Consider the following 20,409-nt stretch of genomic DNA (forward strand, 5'->3'; position numbering starts at 1 on the left):
TACCAGAGCCAGCCTCAGGTTTCCACAGCCGCTCCCACCCACTGTCAGGAGCTTGTTCCTGAGCAGGAGCAGGGCTGGTGGGGGGAGATACCTTGACTGCATTGTGGCTCTTAACACCTCCGATTCCTCTTCCCTCTTTTCCTCGCAGAACGCCCCGCATCCCAGAGCCTTCTCCTATCTCAAACTCCTTGTGAAGAGCAACTGGGGAAAACCAAAGTACACATGCATTTACCGAGTGCAGGTTCATGGGAAGATGGCAAAACCAAACAGCCTCAACTGAAACCAGAGACAGAAAAAGGACAAACATAAAAAAGAAGAAAAAGAATAATGTTGCTGCGACTCAGATTGGTGTAGAAGATTTGTCTCCTAAGTTGGGTGCACAATAAGGTCCATTGCAGGGAGGGCAGTCGTGGGAAAGCAACAGAAGATCGGCGAGGAGGATTGTTAATACGCTCAAGTGACTCACAGCTGGGTGCTGGAAAACACATATATCACACTAATTGTTATTCAGTCTCGGACGCTTGCAAGAAAAACACTTGCACTTCGATAACATAAACCTGTGATGGACTCAGGGACACCTTATCCAGCCACTTGAGAATCCTGGCCTGGTGCTGAAGAAGATCAAAGCACAGTGGGAAAACGATGCCTGTTTGAACCCTTTAAATGCCAGGCAGAACAGGGAGTCCGTGCGTGCTCTTGCTCACAAGGACTCTCTCGCTGCCAAGGGCTCTTGCTAACAAGGACTCTCTCACTCCACGATGCCCGCAGTCCCTGCTTCCGTGCCTCTGCCCGGGTGTTGCTTCGGAGATTCCCTGGTCTGTGAGGTATCGAGAAGAAACTTGTTCTTTGCCTTTCATCCGTGGTTTTGTGGTTGTTCCTGCGTCCTGCCCGCATCGGCTCACACAGCGGGGTTACAACCAGGGACTGAGTCTGGTAAATAGGTAAACGTAGCTCCTTGTGAAGAACAAACAGCGAAGAATACCACATCCCCGAAGAGACTGGAGGGACCGATAACAAGCTCGCAAAATAAATGGGGGAGTTGCAAAAGCTGCTGCATTTATCTTCCCCAGTCCACACAAAGAGATTCCTCTATTATCAGCTCAAACCAGCCACCGTACACCACTAGGAACCACCCAAGACCTACCATGAAGCCCCTAACAGAGTTAATGTGCATGTGCCAAGGGGATGTGAATGTGGAGATGAGTTCTGGAAATGTAATGAACGTGGCAATGAGTGCTGAGACATGTAACGACCACGCATATTCTGTATGGATGTAAGTCTCTGTGAATCTCACATTCAGTGGACATGTCAGGTGGAGAGATCCCCCACGTCCCCGGTGCTGAATAAAAGAATGCCTGCTTCTTAAGACTACATCGGTGTTAAGAAGTTCATTCCCGATTTCGGTGACAGTTTCTGGCGACCCAGATGGGACTCTGCCTCTGAATCTCGACAGATCCTTGGAATTGCAGGGCCTCCATCCGGCACCGAGGGATTCTCAGGGAGAACCTCCGATCCCCGGACCAAAGAGCTCCGAGCAAGGCCCCTGGAAAGGTGAAGGCATTCTTTTCTTTAAGGGATATTAAGGGTTGCCTGTCCATAAGGCGAGGCGTAAGCCTCGCAGGGTTGGGCTGTAAAGGTACCTAAGGGAAGGAGTTGGTCTCACTGGATGAAAGCCTGTGAGAAACGCGGCTGATAAGCGTAAAGGTATTGTCCTCAACACCAGGCGGGGAAGGGCCGCACCAAGAGCAAAGGTCTGGTATAAAAGGTTCAGGCCCTAAGGTTTTGTTATTTTGTCTTGTGTAATAAGTGCTATGTTCAGTTGTCATTTTTCTTTGTGTTTTGTGTACCGAGGTAAAACCACAAGGTGTCTCGTAGTGTCTTCTTTTTCTTCCAAGTCGGTCTCGTAGGAGGGCATCTTCTCCTAATGGCTGCGACATGGGTCCATGCAGGGGAAAAGCGGGATGTTTCTTCCATCCTAGACAGTTTCTCAAACAGTGTCTCCTTTTTCTCAATCATCATCTCAGTTTTATCAGCTTCCCCGCTGCTGAGCTGGCCGGGGGCGGCGGCCAGGGAGTGGGGCTGCCGAGGGCAGCAGGGCAGTGCGCGCTGCGGGGCTGAGCGGCACGCGCTCCCTGCCCGGCTGCAGCCCGAGGGCCCTGGGCCAGGCGCCCCAGGAAGGACGGGTTTGGGGGTGGATGGAGAGGGCCAGAGGGGCTGGAGACCGTCCAGCAGCAGCCTCAGCAGCATCCTCAGCAGGTCGGCCAGGAGGCTGGGCTCACAGGACAGCGTGTTCCACGTGGCCCTGGCAGTGCTGCAGAGCCAGAGCACACTGTCAGCAGGGCCACCTCGGCCACCACCCCTTCTGCCTGGGCAGGCCCCGGAGGTCCTGAGCTGCCCCTGAGGCTGACGGGCCACGTACTTGTCACAGGGCCGGGAAACCCTCAGCAGGCCAGTGACCACTTCATAACTGTCGATGTCGGCCAGCCAGGGAAGGGTGAACGTCAGGATGTCCTGGAGCAGCATCCTGCTGACGCAGACCAGGTGCCTATCGATGACCTCCACGAGGTCGTTGACCTACTGGAGACAGCGGGCTGGAGCACAGCTATGGCCCCTGCTGACACCAAGAGCTGCTGCCCTCCTGCTGCCCTTTGCTGGCCTCAAGGGATGCCCGTCAGGTGCTGCAAGCCCTGGCCTCGGGGCGGGGGGAACGGCCCCCGCAGGGCACGCGCACAGGGCAACCCGGCTGCACACTGCCTACCCCGTATAGCTCTGAGCACGAACCTCTCAAGACCAGCTCCAGCACCCTGCCAACCAGCAGGGTGTCAGAGACCCTTGGGTCTGCCATGTTTTTCAAGATGGCAAGGACAAAGTCGTTCATCTCAGACGGGAAGAAGGGGCTCCCAAGTAGCTGAGGGAGAGAGGGAGGGAAAAAGCGTCACACTGAGCGCCCTGGCTGCAGGGACCGTGAGCTCTGCCGGCAACCAGAGCTCGCCGGTGGCCAGAATGGCCAGAGCTGCTGTGCTGACGCTGGGCTAAAGCCTTGGACTACTCCCTGCAGAGAGGTGGTGGCTCCCCGCAGCCTGATGGGCGGGAGGCCGTGCCATCCCCCGCCGCGGCTGATGGGCTGGTTCATCCCAAGCCTCCCGCCAGCCCCACGGCCAAGTAGCTGAGGGAGAGAGGGAGGGAAAAGGTGTCGCACTGAGTGCTCTGGCATGGGTAGCGCTGGCTCTGCCCCATCGAGAAGAGATACCATTTGCCTCGCCCTAAAAGAACGGCCCCATTCTCTCTGTCCCCGAAACAGCCTTCTTCGCCTTTGTTATTCAGGAGAGAACTGAAACTTTCTCTTAGAAATGTAGGTCTTTCTTCAGGAAAGATGCAATGTGTCCGGGAGGATTCCAAAGGACAACCATTTTACAGAAGTAAGATGTTCCACCCGTCGTCTTTTCATTTTTTGCTTCTTCCTGTTCTGCTGGTGGCTTTAGGCCGACACGCCTGTACGCAGGGAGGTCAAAGGCCTGGCAGGGGAATGGCCGCCCGCAGCCAAGGCAGACCGTCAGCCCCCGCCCGGACCTAACAGCGCAACCCCCGTCTTTCTGCTCGGGGCCGGCGCCGGGCGGTGCCGTGAGCGGAGCGGGCGGGGCCGGGCCTGGCGGCGGGAAGGGCCTCCCCTCAGGGAACGGCGGGCCCGCGGAGCGTTCTGGGAGCCGTAGTCTCCCCGGGGCCGTAGGCCGGGCGCCATCTTGTGCGCGGCGGCAGGCCCGGCGGCGCGGCTCCCACGCCAGCCCCCACCGGCGGTAGGGAGCGGCAGCATTCCCGGGGGGAGCGGGCGCTGTTCCCCGTCACCTGTCGGGACCGGGTGCCTGGGCAGCGGAGACCCTCCCGCCATGGCGACGCCCGCACGCCCAGCTCCTCCTCGACCTTCCTCCCGTCATGCACCGCGCGTCTCCGCCTGTTCCGGCCCAGCGCCGCGCGGTGATTGGCCTCTCGGGCGTCCTACCCGGAAGCGGGCGCCGCGGCAAGAGATTTGAACGGCAGCGGCCGCCCCGGGAGGCGGCTGCCGAGCCGGTGAGTGTAGCCTCCGGGCCCCGCTGCCCCGCAGCCCGTTAGCGGCTCCCGGCGGGTCTGCTGGCGGCAGGACTCTGGGGGGGCTGGGCGCCTTTCGCCGGGCCGCGCGGGCGGGCCCGCGAAAGGAGGCGGCCGCGGCGGCGTCTCCTTGGGTCTCGTTCGTTGCCCCGCGGAGGATACCGCCGGGTCGGGCGTGCTTGCCTCTTCGGCAGCGCAGTCGCCCGCTCTCGCTGGCAAGCGTTAGCCAGGAGCCCCCGTCAGACGGTAGCCGCCTGTGCCCGGGGCCTGCGGGCGCTCGGGCTGCCCCGTCTGGTGAATTTCCCGCTGGGGGTGTAGCGCTTGGTCATCAGCGCAGGTCGCCCCCCGCCCCGGCCCGCGCTGGGCTGCAGTAAATGCGTTTTCCGTTCCAGAGTCTGCTCAGCGTGGAGAAGCCCAAAGGCCGGCTGCAGTTTCTCCTCGCAGGGGCTGAGAAGAATTGCCAGGTCCCCGTTGCTCTCAGAATGGCTTTAGGGGATTATGAGGAAATTCTCAAGTGCTACGAATCCCATGAAAGGACTGGGACAGGTAGGCCTGATCCGTGGGCACAACCCGATGCGCGCGCCCTGTCTGACCGCTCTCGTGCTTCCCTAAGCACACGTTAACTGTTGCTGTCGAATGCACGGGGCACGTTTCTGTTGTGTGTTTTGCGTGGCAGAGCTCTGGCAGTGTCACTGGAGGTGGGTGTCAGTGGTCGCTTCTTGCTCTAGTGAAGACGCTGCCCGCTGTGCGCGTGACACATTCGCTGCCCCTGTGAGATTACAGGCAAGAAAAGACGTCCTCACACTGAGCTTTCAAGGTCTCTTTTTCCGGTTCTAGGTGGGTTTGCTGATTATTTCGATGTTCTTCGGTGGCTCGACTCATGGGTGTGTGGGCACCTACGTGATGTACTTTCACCACTAGTTTCCCCAGCGGGTCAGCAATATCTTGCCATACTTGAGCAGCCCAGAGGGGTTTACCTCTGGGTTTGCCTGTGCTGCCAGTTGCTCTGCTTCCAGTGCCTCTGGCCTTCTTGTGGGGCTGCCACCACTGGTGGGGCCACTCTCCACCCCTCCCGGCGCCCCGAGCGTGCCTGGGGGAGGAACTGCCGCTCTGCTCAGCAGCAGAAGGCCCCACTGGGCCTTCCGTGGGGCCCTGCGAGGCCCGGGAGAGGCCCTGGGGCTCTTGGTGGGGACCGCTTGGCCCAGCTCATGCTCCTGAGAGGGCCGGAGAAGCCCTGGGGTTGCCTGGAGGGCAGCAGGGCCCTGCCCGTGCCCCAGACAAGCCCGGCTGCTGTGTCCGGGTATGGAATTGGCCATGTCCACCAGCTATCCCCAGGGTGTTCAGCCTCCTGAGCTGGGAGATAAGGATGGAGAGCAGAACAACCCACCCATAACCCAGGAGGAAGTAGCCCATGACCTGCTTCTGCACCCAGACGCACATAAGTGCGTCTATCGTAATGATAGAGTTTTCAATTCTGCGAGAAGCAAGGAGAGGGGTCAGCAGAACTGCTACCTTGGACTTCCGGAGGGCGGACTTTGGGCTTTTCAGGAGCCTGGTTGACAAAGTCCCCTGGGAGGCAGTCCTCCAGGGCAAAGGAGCCCAGGAAGCCTGGATGATTTTCAAGAAGGAAGTCTTAAAGGCGCAGGAGCAGGCTGTCCCCATGTGCCAGAAGACAAGCCGTCGGGGAAAAAGGCCGGCCTGGCTAAACAGGGAGCTAGTGTTACAACTTAGGGAAAAAAAGAGGATCTATGGCCTCTGGAAGGAAGGGCAGGCCACTCAAGACGACTACAAAGAGGTAGTTAAGCTATGTAGGGAAAAAATCAGGAGGGCCAAAGCCCAGCTGGAGCTAAACCTGGCGTCTGTTGTCAAGGACAACAAAAAAAGCTTCTATAAATATATTAGCAATAGGAAGAGGACTAAGGATTATCTCTGTCCTCTAGTAGATGGGGCCGGCAACATAGTGACCAAGGATGAGGAAAAGGCTGAGGTACTTAACGAAGTCTTTGCCTCGGTCTTCAGCAGTAGGACCAGTTGTTCCCTGAGCACCCAGACCCCTGAACTAGAAGACAGGGATGGGGAGCAGAATGAAGCCCCTCTAATCCAAAGGGAAATGGTGAGGGACCTGCTTCAGCACCTGGATGTGCACAAATCTATGGGGCCGGATGGGATCCACTCAAGGGTATTGAAAGAGCTGGCGGAGGTGCTCGCCAGGCCACTTGGTATCATTTATGAGCAGTCCTGGACAACCGGGGAGGTCCCAGCTGACTGGAGGTTAGCAAATGTGACACCCATCCACAAGAAGGGCCGGAAGGAGGATCCGGGGAACTACAGGCCAGTCAATCTGACCTCGGTGCCTGGGAAGGTCATGGAACAGATCCTCCTCAGTGCCATTACACGGCACATGCAGGAGAACAGGGTGATCAGGCCCAGTCAGCATGGGTTTGTGAAGGGCAGGTCATGCCTATCAAACCTAATATCCTTCTATGATAAGGTGACCCACTTAGTGGATGAGGGAAAAGCTGTGGATGTTATCTACTTGGATTTTTGCAAAGCTTTTGACACCGTTTCCCACAGCATTCTCCTGGAGAAACTGGCTGCTCATGGCCTGGACAGGTGTACTCTTCGCTGGGTAAAAAACTGGCTGGATGGCCGTGCCCAGAGAGTGGTGGTAAATGGAGTTAAATCCAGTTGGTGTCCAGTCACAAGTGGTGTCCCCCAGGGTTCGGTGCTGGGGCCGGTTCTCTTTAATATCTTTATCAATGATCTGGATGAAGGGATTGAATGCACCCTCAGTAAGTTCGCAGATGACACTAAACTGGGCGGGCGTGTTGATCTGCTTGAGGGTAGGTTGGCTCTGCAGAGGGATCTGGACAGGCTGGACCGATGGGCTGTGACCAATGGTATGAGGTTCAACAAGGCCAAGTGCCGGGTCCTGCACTTGGGTCACAACAACCCCATGCAGTGCTACAGGATTGGGGCAGAATGGCTTGAAAGCAGCTCGACAGAAAAGGACTTGGGAGTGTTGGTTGACAGCCGGCTGAATATGAGCCAGCAGTGTGCCCAGGTGGCCAAGAAGGCCAACAGCATCCTGGCCTGTATCAGGAATAGTGTGGTGAGCCGGACTAGGGAAGTGATCATCCCCCTGTACTCGGCACTGGTGAGGCCCCACCTCGAGTACTGCGTTCAGTTTTGGGCCCCTCGCTACAAGAGGGACATTGAGGTGTTGGAGCGTGTCCAGAGAAGGGCTACAAAGCTGGTGAGGGGCCTGGAGGACAAACCTTATGAGGAACGACTGAGGGAGCTGGGGTTGTTTAGCCTGGAGAAGAGGAGGCTGAGGGGAGACCTTATCACCCTCTACAACTACCTGAAAGGAGGTTGTAGAGAGATGGGGGCTGACCTCTTCTCCCTGGTGACAAGTGATAGGACGAGGGGAAACGGGTTCAAGTTACGTCAGGGGAGGTTTAGATTAGATATTAGGAGACATTTTTTCACTGAAAGGGTTATTAAACATTGGAATAGGCTGCCCAGGGAGGTGGTGGATTCACCATCTCTGGAGGTCTTTAAAAAAAGGGTAGATGGGGCACTGAGGGACATGGTTTAGAAGTGGCTCTTGTCAGGGTAGGCTAAAGGTTGGACTCGATGATCTTAAAGGTCCCTTCCAACCTCAACAATTCTATGATTCTATGATAAGTCTATGGGGCCGGATGGGATTCACCCAAGAGTACTCAGGGAGCTGGCGGGAGAGCTCACCAAGCCTCTCTCCATCATTTATCAACAATCCTGGTCAACAGGGCAGGTACCAGATGCCTGGAGGGTGGCTAATGTGACGCCCATCTACAAGAAGGGTCGGAAGGAGGATCCGGGGAACTACAGGCCTGTCAGCCTGACCTCGGTACCAGGAAAGATCATGGAGAGGATCATCTCGAGTGAGCTCTCACGGCAAGCGCAGGGCAGCCAAGGGATCGGGGCCAGCCAGCATGGCTTTAGGAAAGGGAGGTGCTGCTTAACCAACCTGATCTCTTTCTATGACCATGTCACCCGCCTTCTGGATGCGGGGAAGGCTGTGGATGTTGTCTATCTGGACTTTGGCAAGGCCTTTGACACCGTCCCCCACAGCATTCTCCTGGAGAAGCTGGCGATCCATGGCATAGACGAGTGTACTCTTTGCTGGGTTAAAAACTGTCTGGCTGGCCGTGCCCAGAGAGTTGGGATTAATGGGGTGAAATCCTCTTGGCGGCCGGTCACCAGTGGTGTCCCTCAGGGCTCAGTTTTGGGGCCGGTTTTAATGTCTTTATCAATGATGTGGATGAGGGGATTGAGTGCACCCTCAGTAAGTTTGCAGATGACACCAGACTGGGTGGGGGTGTTGATCTGCTTGAGGGTAGGAAGGCTCTCCAGAGGGACCTGGACAGGCTGGATCGATGGGCCAAGGCCAACTGTATGAGGTTTAATAAGGCCAAGTGCCGGGTCCTGCATTTCGGTCACAACAACCCACAGCAACGCTACAGGCTTGGGGCAGAGTGGCTGGAAAGCTGCCCGGCAGAAAAGGACCTGGGGGTGCTGGTGGACGGCCAGCTTAACATGAGCCAGCAGTGTGCCCAGGTGGCCAAGAGGGCCAACAGCATTCTGGCTTCTACCAGGAATAGCGTGGCCAGCAGGAGCAGGGAAGTGATGGTGCCTCTGTACTGGGCACTGGTGAGGCCCCACCTCGAGTGCTGTGTTCAGTTCTGGGCCCCTCTGTACAAGAGGGACATTGAGGTGCTGGAGCGTGTCCAGAGGAGAGCGACCAGGCTGGTGAGGGGTCTGGAGACCAGGGCATATGAGGAGAGGCTGCGGGAGCTGGGCATGTTTAGCTTGGAGAAGAGGAGGCTGAGGGGAGACCTCATTGCCCTCTACAACTCCCTGAAAGGAGGGTGCAGAGAGGTGGGGGTTGGCCTCTTCTCCCAGGGGAATAATGACAGGACCAGAGGAAATGGCCTGAACTTGCGGCAGGGGAGGTTTAGGTTAGATATTAGGAAGAATGACTTTACTGCAAGAGTGGTCAGGCACTGGAACAGCCTGCCCAGGGAGGTGGTTGAGTCACCATCCCTAGAGGTGTTTAAGAAATGTCTAGATGTGGCACTTCAGGGCATGCGCTAGTGTGGAGATTGTAGGTTGTTTGGTTGGACTCGATGATCTCCAAGGTCTTTTCCAACCATGAAGATTCTGTGATTCTAAGATCAGGAGGGGGATGCCCTCAGCGTAGGAGCTTCCTTGGGGAATGGAGATCCTCTAGGGGCCGGGCAGCAGATTCGGTGAGCCCTTTTGGGTGAGGGGACACTGCAGGGTTCAAACAGACCCAGAAGTTTCTGTGGGTTCCTGGGGCCGGCTTCTGAGCACAGCTGCCAGATGTGCCAACAGAGGTGATGCTCACCTGGATCTCCTACATGCAATCAGGGAAAAAAGGATCAGGGCTGTGATAATGGAGTGGCAGCCTTGGCTGCAGTGTCCCTGAAGTAGCGGGTTCTCAGCTCCCCAGGGGAGCAAGCAAGGAGAGACACAGAGTGCAGACAGCAGGTCTCAGAGGGGAAGACTCTGAAGTAACAACCGAAAGGCCGCAAGAAGGTCTCCCCGGAGCCTTCTCTGCTCCAGACGGAACAGCCCCAACTCTCTCAGCCCGTCCTCACAGCAGAGGGGTTCCATCCCTCCGATCATTTCTGTGGCATTCCTCTGGCCCGTTCTGTGAGGCAGCAGCAGGAATGCAGGGAGCTCTGCCTGGGGACAGACAGACTCGGCTGGGAGCTGAGGCGTCAACAGGAGAGGACAGAACAACCTGGGAAACTGGCAGCTTTGTGGCGGGTGAACGTCTGCTCCAGACTTCATACCAACAAACAAGCAACAGCTAGTCAGGGATGTAAAAGCCAGGGCTAAGAAGGTAGAGTTGAGGCTCCTGAGAGAAAGGAAAAAGGCCGAGAGCAGGAGACGTCTGGAGAGCAGGCTTTGGCCTGCTGGGGGACTGGCTTGGAAGAATCCTGTGGGATACGGCCCTGCGGAGAAGCAGGGTGCGGAGGGCTGCTTGAGGATCTCCTCTTCACGCTCCACAATGGCCCGCCTTGACATTCAGAAAGGACGGCGTGGATGAGAAAGAAGCTGCTGACAAAACCCAAGCCTGAAGAGGAAGCACAGAGGAGGTGGAAGCTGGCTGCCTGCCAGCCTCAGGGGTTTTGTGTTTCCATACCGAAGACAGGCAGTTGTGTGTGCGTGTGCTTGTTTATGTGGGGGGGAACTGAGGGATGAGGAGATCCTGGGGCCGGCTTCTGGATAGAGGATGTAAAACCAGCTCCTGGAGGGATCCCTTTTCTCTGTGTGTCTCTACAGGTCTATATTTCCCACTGACGTAGTCTGCCATACAGGCAGCGCACCGTACCAATACCCTCCCTGGTATTTTGGTGATGGTTGTCACGGTACTTCCTACTTGAGTCGGAAATTCTATTGAACTAGTACCTCCTTTAATTGTCTATCGTGGCCTGCAACTCCTCAGGTTATCTTGTGAGAGACAGCACCACCAGGGTGAGCCATCAGCATAGAAACATTGACAGCTGAGCAAATGGATCTTCATTCCAGGGCAATGGAGCTTCACTTCAGGGGAACCGTGAGAAACTCTGGGCTATGGCCAAGAGAAACCTCCAGAAGTTTACAAGGAGAAGTGTCCGGTCCTGCACTGAGGGGGAGGAAGGTGCATCAGAGCCCGCTGGGACCTAACGTGCTGAGCAGTGGTCCTGAGGAGAAGGTGCTGGGAACTGGAGTGGCCCCCCAAAGAAAAGTGTCCCCCTGCGTGCAGCTCCCCATTTTGGAGGAGTGGGGAGGAACTGGAGAGTGCCCAGAGGAGGTCTGCCCAGGTGTGGTTCAGCGTATAGTGCACATGCGCTGCGTGGGGAGGCTGAGGAATGTGGGCTTCTTTGCCCCTTTGGCCCCATGGTGGAGAGGCTCTGGGCAGGACAGGGGTTGCTCGAAGGACGGTTTCAGAGATGATGGGGCTTTTCTTCTTCGTGGGAGACCGCATGAGAAAGAAAGAATGCCAGAACTTGTAGCTTGGGAGGTTTAAACAGGAAACGGGAGAAAGAAACGTCACTCCAAGGGCAGTGCTGTGGAAAAGGCGGCCATCCAGAAAGAATGTGGATCAGCCCGTGGCTTTGTGTCTAAAGACATATCCCCGAAGGATGGCGAGACTTCAGAAAGCTTAGTGAGTTGCTCAGGCGAGAGCAAGGTGGAGAAGCAGGGGAGATGTCTGCAGCCTGCAGGGAACATGCCCAGGTGTGGAACACAATAGGACAGCCTGCGGTGGTTTCAACAGTGTGGGGCTGTTGAAATGTGAAAAGCCCCCAAGAGATCCAAGGTCTTAATCTCCGTGTCTGTGACTGTTACCTCTGCCACTGATGCCTATAAGGAGTACAAGAGCCTGATGGCCTCCTCGTCCCCACCTGGGAGCCTGGGAGGTGTCCTGCTGTCATTCTGCACGTGTCATTGCACCTCCCTTCCCACATCATCCGCATGGAAGAGCAACTTGGAAGACATCATCCTGATTATGGAACAGGTCATCCTGAGTGCCATTATGTGGCACATGAAGAACAACCAGGCGATCAGGCACAGTCAGCATGGGTTCATGAAAGGCAGGTCGTGCTTGACAATCCTGATCCCCTTCTAAAACAAGGTGACCCGCTGAGTGGATGAGGGAAAGGCTGTGGATGTTGTTTACCTGGAGTTTAGTAAAGCTTCTTGACACAGTTTCCCACAGCGTTCTCCTGGAGAAATTGGCTGCCCATGGCTTGGATGGGCGTACGCTTCGCTGGGTGAAAAACTGCTGGGACAGCCAGGCCCAATGAGTGGTGGTGAATGGAGCTCAATCCAGTGGGCGGCCGGTCACAAGTGGTGTTCCCCAGGGCTCAGTACGGGGGCCGATTCTGTTTAAAATCTTTATCAATGATCTGGACGATGGGATCGATTGCACCCTCAGTATGACACCAAGTTGGGTGTGAGTGTCGACCTGCCCAAGGGTAGGAAGGCAGGAGAAGAGGAAACGGCATCAAGTTGCACCAGGGGACGTTTAGGTTGGACGTCAGGAAAATTTTTTACACTGAAAGGGTTATTAAGCATTGGAACAGGCTGCCCAGGGAAGTGGTGGAATCACCATCCCTGGAGGTATTTAAAATTAGACGGGTAGACGTAGTGCTTAGCGACATGGTTTAGTGATGGTTTTTGTCAGTGTTAGGTGGATGGTTGGACTGGATGATGTGAAAGGTCCCTTCTAACCTAAGCAATTCTATGATTCTGTGACCCCCCAGTTTCTCTAGGAGGCGGTCTGGGCTACCTTCTTCCTCCAGTACCCAACTTGCAGACGTTCTGGTCTCTCTAGCGTCCAGTCCAGACTTAGGCCCTCAAAAATGACTTGCTCGCAGGTGTGTTTTACTCTCTGGTTTCTCTTGTTTGGTGTTTGCTTGTGATTAAACCACTACCATACACACCAATCTTAAGTGCACACCCGCCAGTCTCACCCGTTGCTGGTCCCCCAAAGTACAAAAGAACTTAGGACTTGTGGTTCCCACTCCGGTTGCTGGCACTTGAACCTCCATCTGTGCATAGAGCAGAGGTCTCCCTTGCCCCACAAAGCTCTTGGAAAGGGAGGTATTAAGAAAACAGGGCAGGCTGCGGTGATCCGTTGCAGGGCACAGCCAGGGAAGTGTCCTGACCAGCCATCTGGTTACACATGACCATCTCCTTTCAGCCCTTTTCTCTCTATTTTCCCATGGTCGTTCGTCTACAAACCTTTGATCCTTTCCTAGACATCCCATGGCAAGTCTTGCACAGTCCCCAAATGCACTTTCTGGCATCCCAACATGAGTCTCAGACCCCGAAAGAAAAAAAACCCTCTTCCGTTGGCAAGGTCACCGTGCAAGGCTCTCCCATTGGCTCACTTAACTAACTGAATTGATGCAACTATGCCAGGACTTTCTTGGAAGGATTTTTTTTCCTTTTGGGTTTTGAATTGTTCCTCTGAAAACATGGCAACTTCTGTCCTAGAAATGGCAATCCTTTCTTTTTTATCTAAGGGTTGGAGACTAGGTCAGGTGAAAATCCCTATATGGTGTATGTAGGTGTTTGCAGCCTTGTGCAGGAGGAGTTGGGCATATTAGAATCCAAGCATCATAGAATGGTTCAGGTTGGAAGGGACCTAAAAGATCATCTAGTCCAACCCCCTGCCGTGAGGAGGGACGTCTTTCACTAGTTCAGGTTGCTCCAAGCTCCTGACCTTGGACACGTCCAGGGATGGGGCATCCACAACTGCTCTGGGCAACCTGTTCCAAGGTCTCACCACGCTCATCATAAAGCATTTCTTCCTTATGGCCAACCTAAATATAACCTCTTCCAGTGTAAAGCCATTGCCCCTTGTTCTGCTATTAAAGGCCCTGGTAAAAAGTCTCACTCCATCTTTCTTGGCCTATGACCACTGCGATTTCATCTGCAAACACTGTGGAGAGAGCCCAGAGATCTCCCAAGACAGGGTTTGGAGGCCTCAAGCACTTGACCAGTATCTAGAGGCTGAGAGCCCTGGGCTCCGTGGTTTGGAGACTGGGGACGGTATAGGAGGAGCCTGAGCGTGCTGGAAGGGTGCTTTCAGAGCTGGTGGAGCTTTTCTTCCTAGTGGAAAACAGCCTGAGAAAGAAAGAACTCCCCAACATGCAGGTGGGGAGGTGCAGCCTGGCCACGAGGAGAAAGAAACGTCACTCCAAGGGCAGTGCTGTGGTGCAACACGCCACCCAGAAGGAGTCTGGATCAGCCCAAGGCTTTGTGTTTCAAGGAAGAGCCAGGGAGGATGGAGAGATCTCAGCAAAGGAAGGTGACAGCAAGATGGGGCAGCCGGGTGGATGACTGCAGCCTGCAGGGAAAGAGGCAGAGGTGATGGGACACCGTAGGACAGCCTGTGGTGGAGAAGATAGAGGGATGTGGCAAAGCTGGAAGTCCCCTAACAGAGCCAGCCTCTTCATGTCTTGGGCTACGGCTGTTGTCTCTGCCACTGATGCCTCTGAGACAACCAGCCCTTCCAGCACTGGGGTCTCGTTGCCTCCTTGTCCATACTCAGGAGCCTGGGAGGTGTCGTACCATAGTCCTGCCCTTGGCATTGCACATCTCCACATCCCACTGTCCCAGGAAGAGCCCTGAGGAAGGAGTGAGGGAGAGGATCTCCCTTCCTGGGGGCTGGGGGTCAGGCCTTGGCCCTTTGGGCGATGGAGTCAGGGCTTGGCCCTTTGCATTAATGAAACACATCCACGTTTACCCAGCATCAGAGTCACCTTCAACTTGCTTTTCCCGACCTGCCATCGCTGCCTCCAGTTTTCTGCTGTAACCAGACCCTGGGGGCAATTCCTCAGTGGTGTCCCTCAGTGGGACCCATCAACACCACAAGAAACTTTGGAGTTTGAACCCGACTTTGACTCCTTGAGAGGTTCCTTCAACTTCCTCGCAGCGTCGGAGGTTCACGGACTGGGCCTCGAACCCACCAGAGGGGTCATTAAAACTCCTTGGGCTGGTCCTCTGCGTCTGAGCTGGGCTGGGCTCCTGGGATGGAGGGAGCTCACGGCAAGCGGGCAGCGCTGCAGAGAGACAGCTCTGCCCGGGAGCAGCTCCTCTGCCAAGCGCAGCAGGGCTGAGGGCACTGCCAGGGTGTCTCAGGGAGATGAGCAAGGCAGAGAGAGAGCTTGAAGGTGTCAGGATTGGGAGGACGACTGAGAGCTCACTGGAGGAGAAATCTTTGCAGCCCTTGACAGGGTAAGTCTGCGGGTGCAGGGCACTGCAGGCGGAGTTGCTGGAGGCATCTCCTAAAGCTGGCACAGCCACAGCTTACGGGATCTGTACATGTGGGAGCACTTGTCAGGCACTTTGAATAGCTGTGAAGGTGGGTGTGCAGCCAGGGGTGCCCAGGGCTGTCCTTCAGAGCAGGCTCCCTGCACCCCAGGGGTCTGTGTGCCGGGGCAGGGACTCCGCCACCTGCCAGGGTCAGCTCTCAGCCTGCCTGGGAAGCCCACCACATCACTGTGGGGAGAAGTTCTGCATGGAAGGAGCATCCCCCGGCAGGGCAAGGTCCTGCTGCTGAGAGGGTTCTGCGTGGCTGAGGGCTGCTCACAGCTGCAGATCACTGCAGGACATTCCCTGGAGACTTCCAGAAGCACAGCAAGGAGGGGGCCAATGGTGATGATTTTTGGTCTGGTGTCTTCTAACATCTCATTGGATTCTTTTCCAGCCTAAAGGTTTCAGCAAATCCAGCACCTCATGCTAAGTAGAGCTAAGCAAGCAGCACAAATCACACCGAATGATAATCCTAAATCATTTATTCTACTTAAAACGTATGTATTTATGCTGAACAATTAATATCCCGCAAGGAGAAGGAAGGAGCACAGGGTCTCCCCGCCCTGCTCAGCCCTGGGCAGCCCCAGCATGACGTCAGAGGTGACACCACTGTGAGGTCACAGCTGGCTGCCTGCACAGTGCTGTGGCGTGTGGGGCAGGAGCCCACAGTTGCCCTGTGGCTGCGGCCCTGGACAGGCTCCTGCTGGCTGCGGCGAGAGGCTGCTGCTGGAGCTGGTTCTGGGGACAGGACACGCCCTGGTCTCTCTGTGGAGACATCTGCTGAGCATGTGCCTCTTGGCCGCGTACGTACGACATGTTTCTGCTGCGGATGGGGGGTAGAACGGGGGTGTCTGAGGGCCGGTGCCAGCAAAGGGCAGAGCAGAGGGTGCTCCCCAGCCAGCAGCCCGGGGCTCCCAGTGGGGCGCCTCAGCTTGGGCGCTGCTCGTGCTGTGGCCATTCTCAGGGGAGCCAAGAGCAAAGCCCCTCGGCAGCCATTTGCTGCAGCCCCAAGCTTTGGCTGCGGCAGGACAAACTGCCCCGTAGCCAGACGCTCGGGTGCAGAGCCAAGCCTCCGCAGGGCAAGGGTTTTCCCCAGTTCAGGCAAGAGACCACGCCGGTCTGTGGAGGCCTCTGGGAGGAAAGGCGGACAAGGCTCCTGCGCTTCCCAGCTCTGCGGGAAAACACTTGCCCTAAGAGGGATGTGTGTGATGGCAAGGGAGAACAGGCCTGCTTCCTCAGCCAGAGGGAGAGCAAGGTCCGCACCAGAAAGACTGCTGGAAAGCACTCTTCGTGTGCTCGACGTCTTTGCTTCCTGGGATGATCTTCCTGGAGACCTTCCTTTGGGGAAGAGCTGCCGGCAGCGTTGAACGATGTGGACAGAAATCGTGTTCCTGCTGGACGCTGCTCTGTCAGTTCTCTGTCAGCAGCAGGCTTCCAAAATGGTGTCTGTTTGGCCTGAAAAGGGAAATCCGCCTGTGAAGGGGTTTGTCCAAGGCTTGGATCATGACAGCACCAGGACTCCCTCTTTTTCAGGCAAAAGATGGCCCTGCAGAAGAAGGCGTTCTTGCAAGTCTTCTTGTTGCTCCCCCTGGCTCTTGGTGAGTTTTCATGAGCAACCATCTGAGAGCGACAGCCTGGCTGGGCTGGACGCCACCTTTCCTTTTGGGCCAGTATGTGCGGAAACTCCCGTGGCCCAAGTGCTTCCCAAGCAAGTCCTTGAGTGGGACTGCCTTCTGGGCTCCCAGTAAGACTGGTAGCCTCCCAGTCACACTGCTGCCCTGCCTACCGGACCACAGGGCTCACTTAGTCGGCACCTCTGCGAGAGACGGGGGTAGCTCTTTGCAAGCCTGACCTGGGGATTCCCAGAGGGCAGGGGCCATGCAGGGGGACCGATGGAGAGGTACCTCTCCTCGCCCAGCAGCCTGGTCTCGGTGCTCACTGGGGCAGTGAGGGGAAATGGGGAATAGCTCTGGGGCACCGAGCACACCTGAAGATCACGGCTGCGCAGTCCGCTCAAGCCCGGGCTGATGGCCCCCGGTCAGAGGTGTGTCCTCTCCCTGCACCCCACGTCCCCCCGCCTCCTCAGCTCACCTGCTGCCCCAGCCCCAAGGCAACAGGGACAGACAACGCCACTGCAGGCATCGCCAGCACCCCCGGTAAAATAACTGTCTCTTGCTGATGTGAATTGCAGCTGATGTTCACTGCGGGACCTCGCTGACAGGCCTGAAGCCCCTGAGGTAAGCGATGTTTCCTGAGCTGGAATTGGGTCTGTGCAGAAGGGTCAGACGACCTCGTGTCCCTGCACCCATTTGCCTGAGAGCCGGGGCTCCCGCACGGCCCTTCCTGCCTTTGCCTCTTGCGCCAGCTGGTGCGGAAGGGAAGCGCTGGCAAAGCAGGGAACGCACGCGTGTCTCTCCTCCTTGCTGAGCTCAGAGGCTCCCAGTGGGGTGGGCAGCTCTCTGACAACATCTGCTTTCCTGGTTCCTGCAGGAACTGCCCGGTTTTAATGGCGCAGCAAACTCAAAAGATGCAGCTAATGCTGGAGGAGGTGGCTCGGCTGAGGGCAGAGATCAGCAGCGTGAAGCAGGTGCTGCGGCGTGTTGGGGAAGGAGGCTTGGCTGGGCAGAAGCCCTTGGGGCTGTGGGTGTGTGGGACTGCTGACTGCAGTCAGCCAGCCTTTGCCCCAGGGGCCTCCTGGGCTGCACAGGCCCTTCTCCGGCCCCACTTTCACCGGCCGCTTCAGGCAGCGCAGGACTCCCTTGGCACGCCAGCACCTCTGGCTGCTCTGGCTGGGCTCCTCAGGCAGGGGTGGGACCCAGGCACGCTCACGGGGGGCCAGCCATCGCTGGCAGGGCTTGAGTCCACCTTCCACCTGCCCTGGAGAGTGTGGAGGATGGGGACGAGGGTGTGGGGACCCTCATCAACCCACCTCGGGGCCGTGGCCATGGCTGTGGACACAGACACTGTTCCTCAGTCCTGCAGCTCCGTGGAGAGGGTTTGCCTTGCCTTTCTGACAGTGGCCCTTTGCCGCTCCGGGCGCTAGTAGCCACGCTGAACGTTGATGTGCTCCTTTTCTCTGTTTGTTTATGGCGTTCCCAGGAAGTCGAGGAAATGAAGCAGGCAGCATCTGAGAGGGCTTTGGAAGCCTACGTGGAGATGTCTGACTGGGCCCTGCAAAGCTCTGGTATGGACACAAGCAGCCCCGTCTCCTTGCCCTGCGCTTGTCTGCAGCCCTCCCCAAAGGCGCCTGCGCTCCAGGCGCTGCTCTCCAAAGTGGGGGAGCTGAAATGCTTGGGGGGTCCCAGGGCAAGGCTGTGGCAGAGCAGCTCTCTCAGACTCCCTCCCAACCCTGCCCTCGGCATCCTCACGCTGCCTCTGGCGCTGCCCCCGCACGTGTTCCTGTGCGGACGGAGGGGCTCTCTTCCTCTCCTCAGCATTGGAAAAGGAGATGGCCGGGCCGTCCTTGGCTGCCCACGCAGCAAGCCCTCAGCTTGGGTCTGCTGCCATTCACATGGGCACCGTCTGTCTCCCAGAACCCTCAGACCTTCTCCTGCTGGCGCTGGGAGTGCAGCAGTCACCAGGCACGTGGCCGCTGTCATTCCCCTGCGCGGCTGGGCAGCTGGGCAGCCCACCAGCCTGGGACGAGGACAGGACTGACAGAGGCGCAGCTGGCCGGCGGTGTCAGAAATAGTGTCTGAGCACCAAGCCCTCCTCGTCTGTGGCCTCTTGCAGTCGTCTGCTTTCCCTTCCCTGCAGGTGCCAGCATTGACCTGCAGAGAACTTCGGAGACCTACACCTGCAAAAACGACTGGTTCTGGAGGTTTATTGAGTTCTTTTGCACTCCCCGCAGTCCCGATCGCATTTTGCAGGTATTGTAGCAGAAATCGAGAGGGAATTCTTTCCTTTCTTCCTGTGAAGTTGGAGACTGACCTCAGGGCTCTCCCTTCGGTCCAGTGTTGCGCCGTCTTGGGGGTGGGAGGCGAGAGGTGGGGGGTGCCCTGCAGAGCCCCTGGGCAGGGATGTGTTTCTGCAAGGCCCTGACTAGAATGGTTTCGTAACCGCTGTTCTCCTCTGCTCCATAATACTGACAGCCCTGGCAAAGGTCGGTCAGGGAAGGAGGCCTCCTGCTTCTGTCCACTTCCTCACACACACCTCATTTTCAAGCTGAAATAGACCCCACAGACACACCGGTGCCTACGCTTCAAGCTACGTGGGCAGTTGTCTTGGCCCCAACACTCTCTCACGCTTCATTGCTCTGGCTTTCTGGTTGCAGCCGGATGTTTCCCCAGGAAACTGCTGGCCTTTCCCAGGGCATCAGGGCCAGGTGGTCATCAGGTTGCCAGCGCGAGTCCACCTGACTGCCATCACTGTGCAGCACATCTCCAAAGAAGTCTCTCCATCTGGGACCGTCACCAGCGCCCCCAGGGACATCGCTGTCTTTGTAAGTCTCTGCTGGGTGCTTCTGGTGCGGATCTGGTCCTGGGGGAAAGCCATGACAGGGTCTTCCTTGCTTTTGTGCCTCCTCTGAGGTTGGAGTCCCGGTCTCCTGAGCACTGCAGGGCCCTGGTGAGGCTCTAGGAGTCTCCTCCTAAGGGCTCTAGAGGTCTCCTCCCTCTTAAGACTTGTTCTGGCCAAGCAGCTCAGGGTTCTTGACTAAAACTCAAGCGGAGCCTGAGCTCCACCGTAACCAGTGCTAGACTAGGGCTAGAGCCCCAGGGGAGGGTGGGTAGGTAACAGGGCTGACCCAGCACCTACGTTCCCTCTTTGTCGGGACGAGTCTGAGCTGCTCTCCTTGTGCTTTGCCCCACAGGGAGTGGATGTGGACGGAGAAGAGGAAACTCTCCTGGTGACCTTCATGTACGATGTGGCAAAAGAGGCCATTCAGACCTTCCCTCTGAAGGTGCGATGCACGCACGGTGTTGGGGGAAGATGCCAGGGAGCAAAGCAGGTTTGCCTGCAGGGCCATGGCAGGAGGAGCGTGAATGCTTTCTCCCTGGGCAGAGGGGGCCTGGGTCACCGCCAGGAGAGAGCTGGTGGGGTTGGGAGGGCTGAGTGGCACGCGGTGGTGCTAGCAAAAGGACAGTGAGGGCAAGGTCAGGCCCGTGGGAGCATGAGTCCCAAGAGATCCCTGGCTGCCTTCAGCAGAGCCCGCTGCACACGCAGCCACTGCACCCGAGCAACGTCTTTGTGCCATGCAGAAACCGAGACGCCCGCTGGAGAAAGCCGTCGGGCAGCACCCTGGCTCCATCCCGTGGCCTGCTGGCAGGCTGGACGGTGTCCTCTCCTCCCAGCATAGCATGCCCCTTCTCTCCCGCTGCTCTCACGCCTGCCCGCAGGAAAGCGGGCAGAGCAGACAGCGGGAGCTCGGGGGGGGTGTCACACCAGCTGCCCCACGCAAAGGAGCACCTCCCCGGCCTCTCTGCCGGCACAGAGCGAGGCGCAGAG

This window comes from Chroicocephalus ridibundus, chromosome 21 (genome assembly GCF_963924245.1).
Source record: "Chroicocephalus ridibundus chromosome 21, bChrRid1.1, whole genome shotgun sequence".
Taxonomy (NCBI): domain Eukaryota; kingdom Metazoa; phylum Chordata; class Aves; order Charadriiformes; family Laridae; genus Chroicocephalus; species Chroicocephalus ridibundus.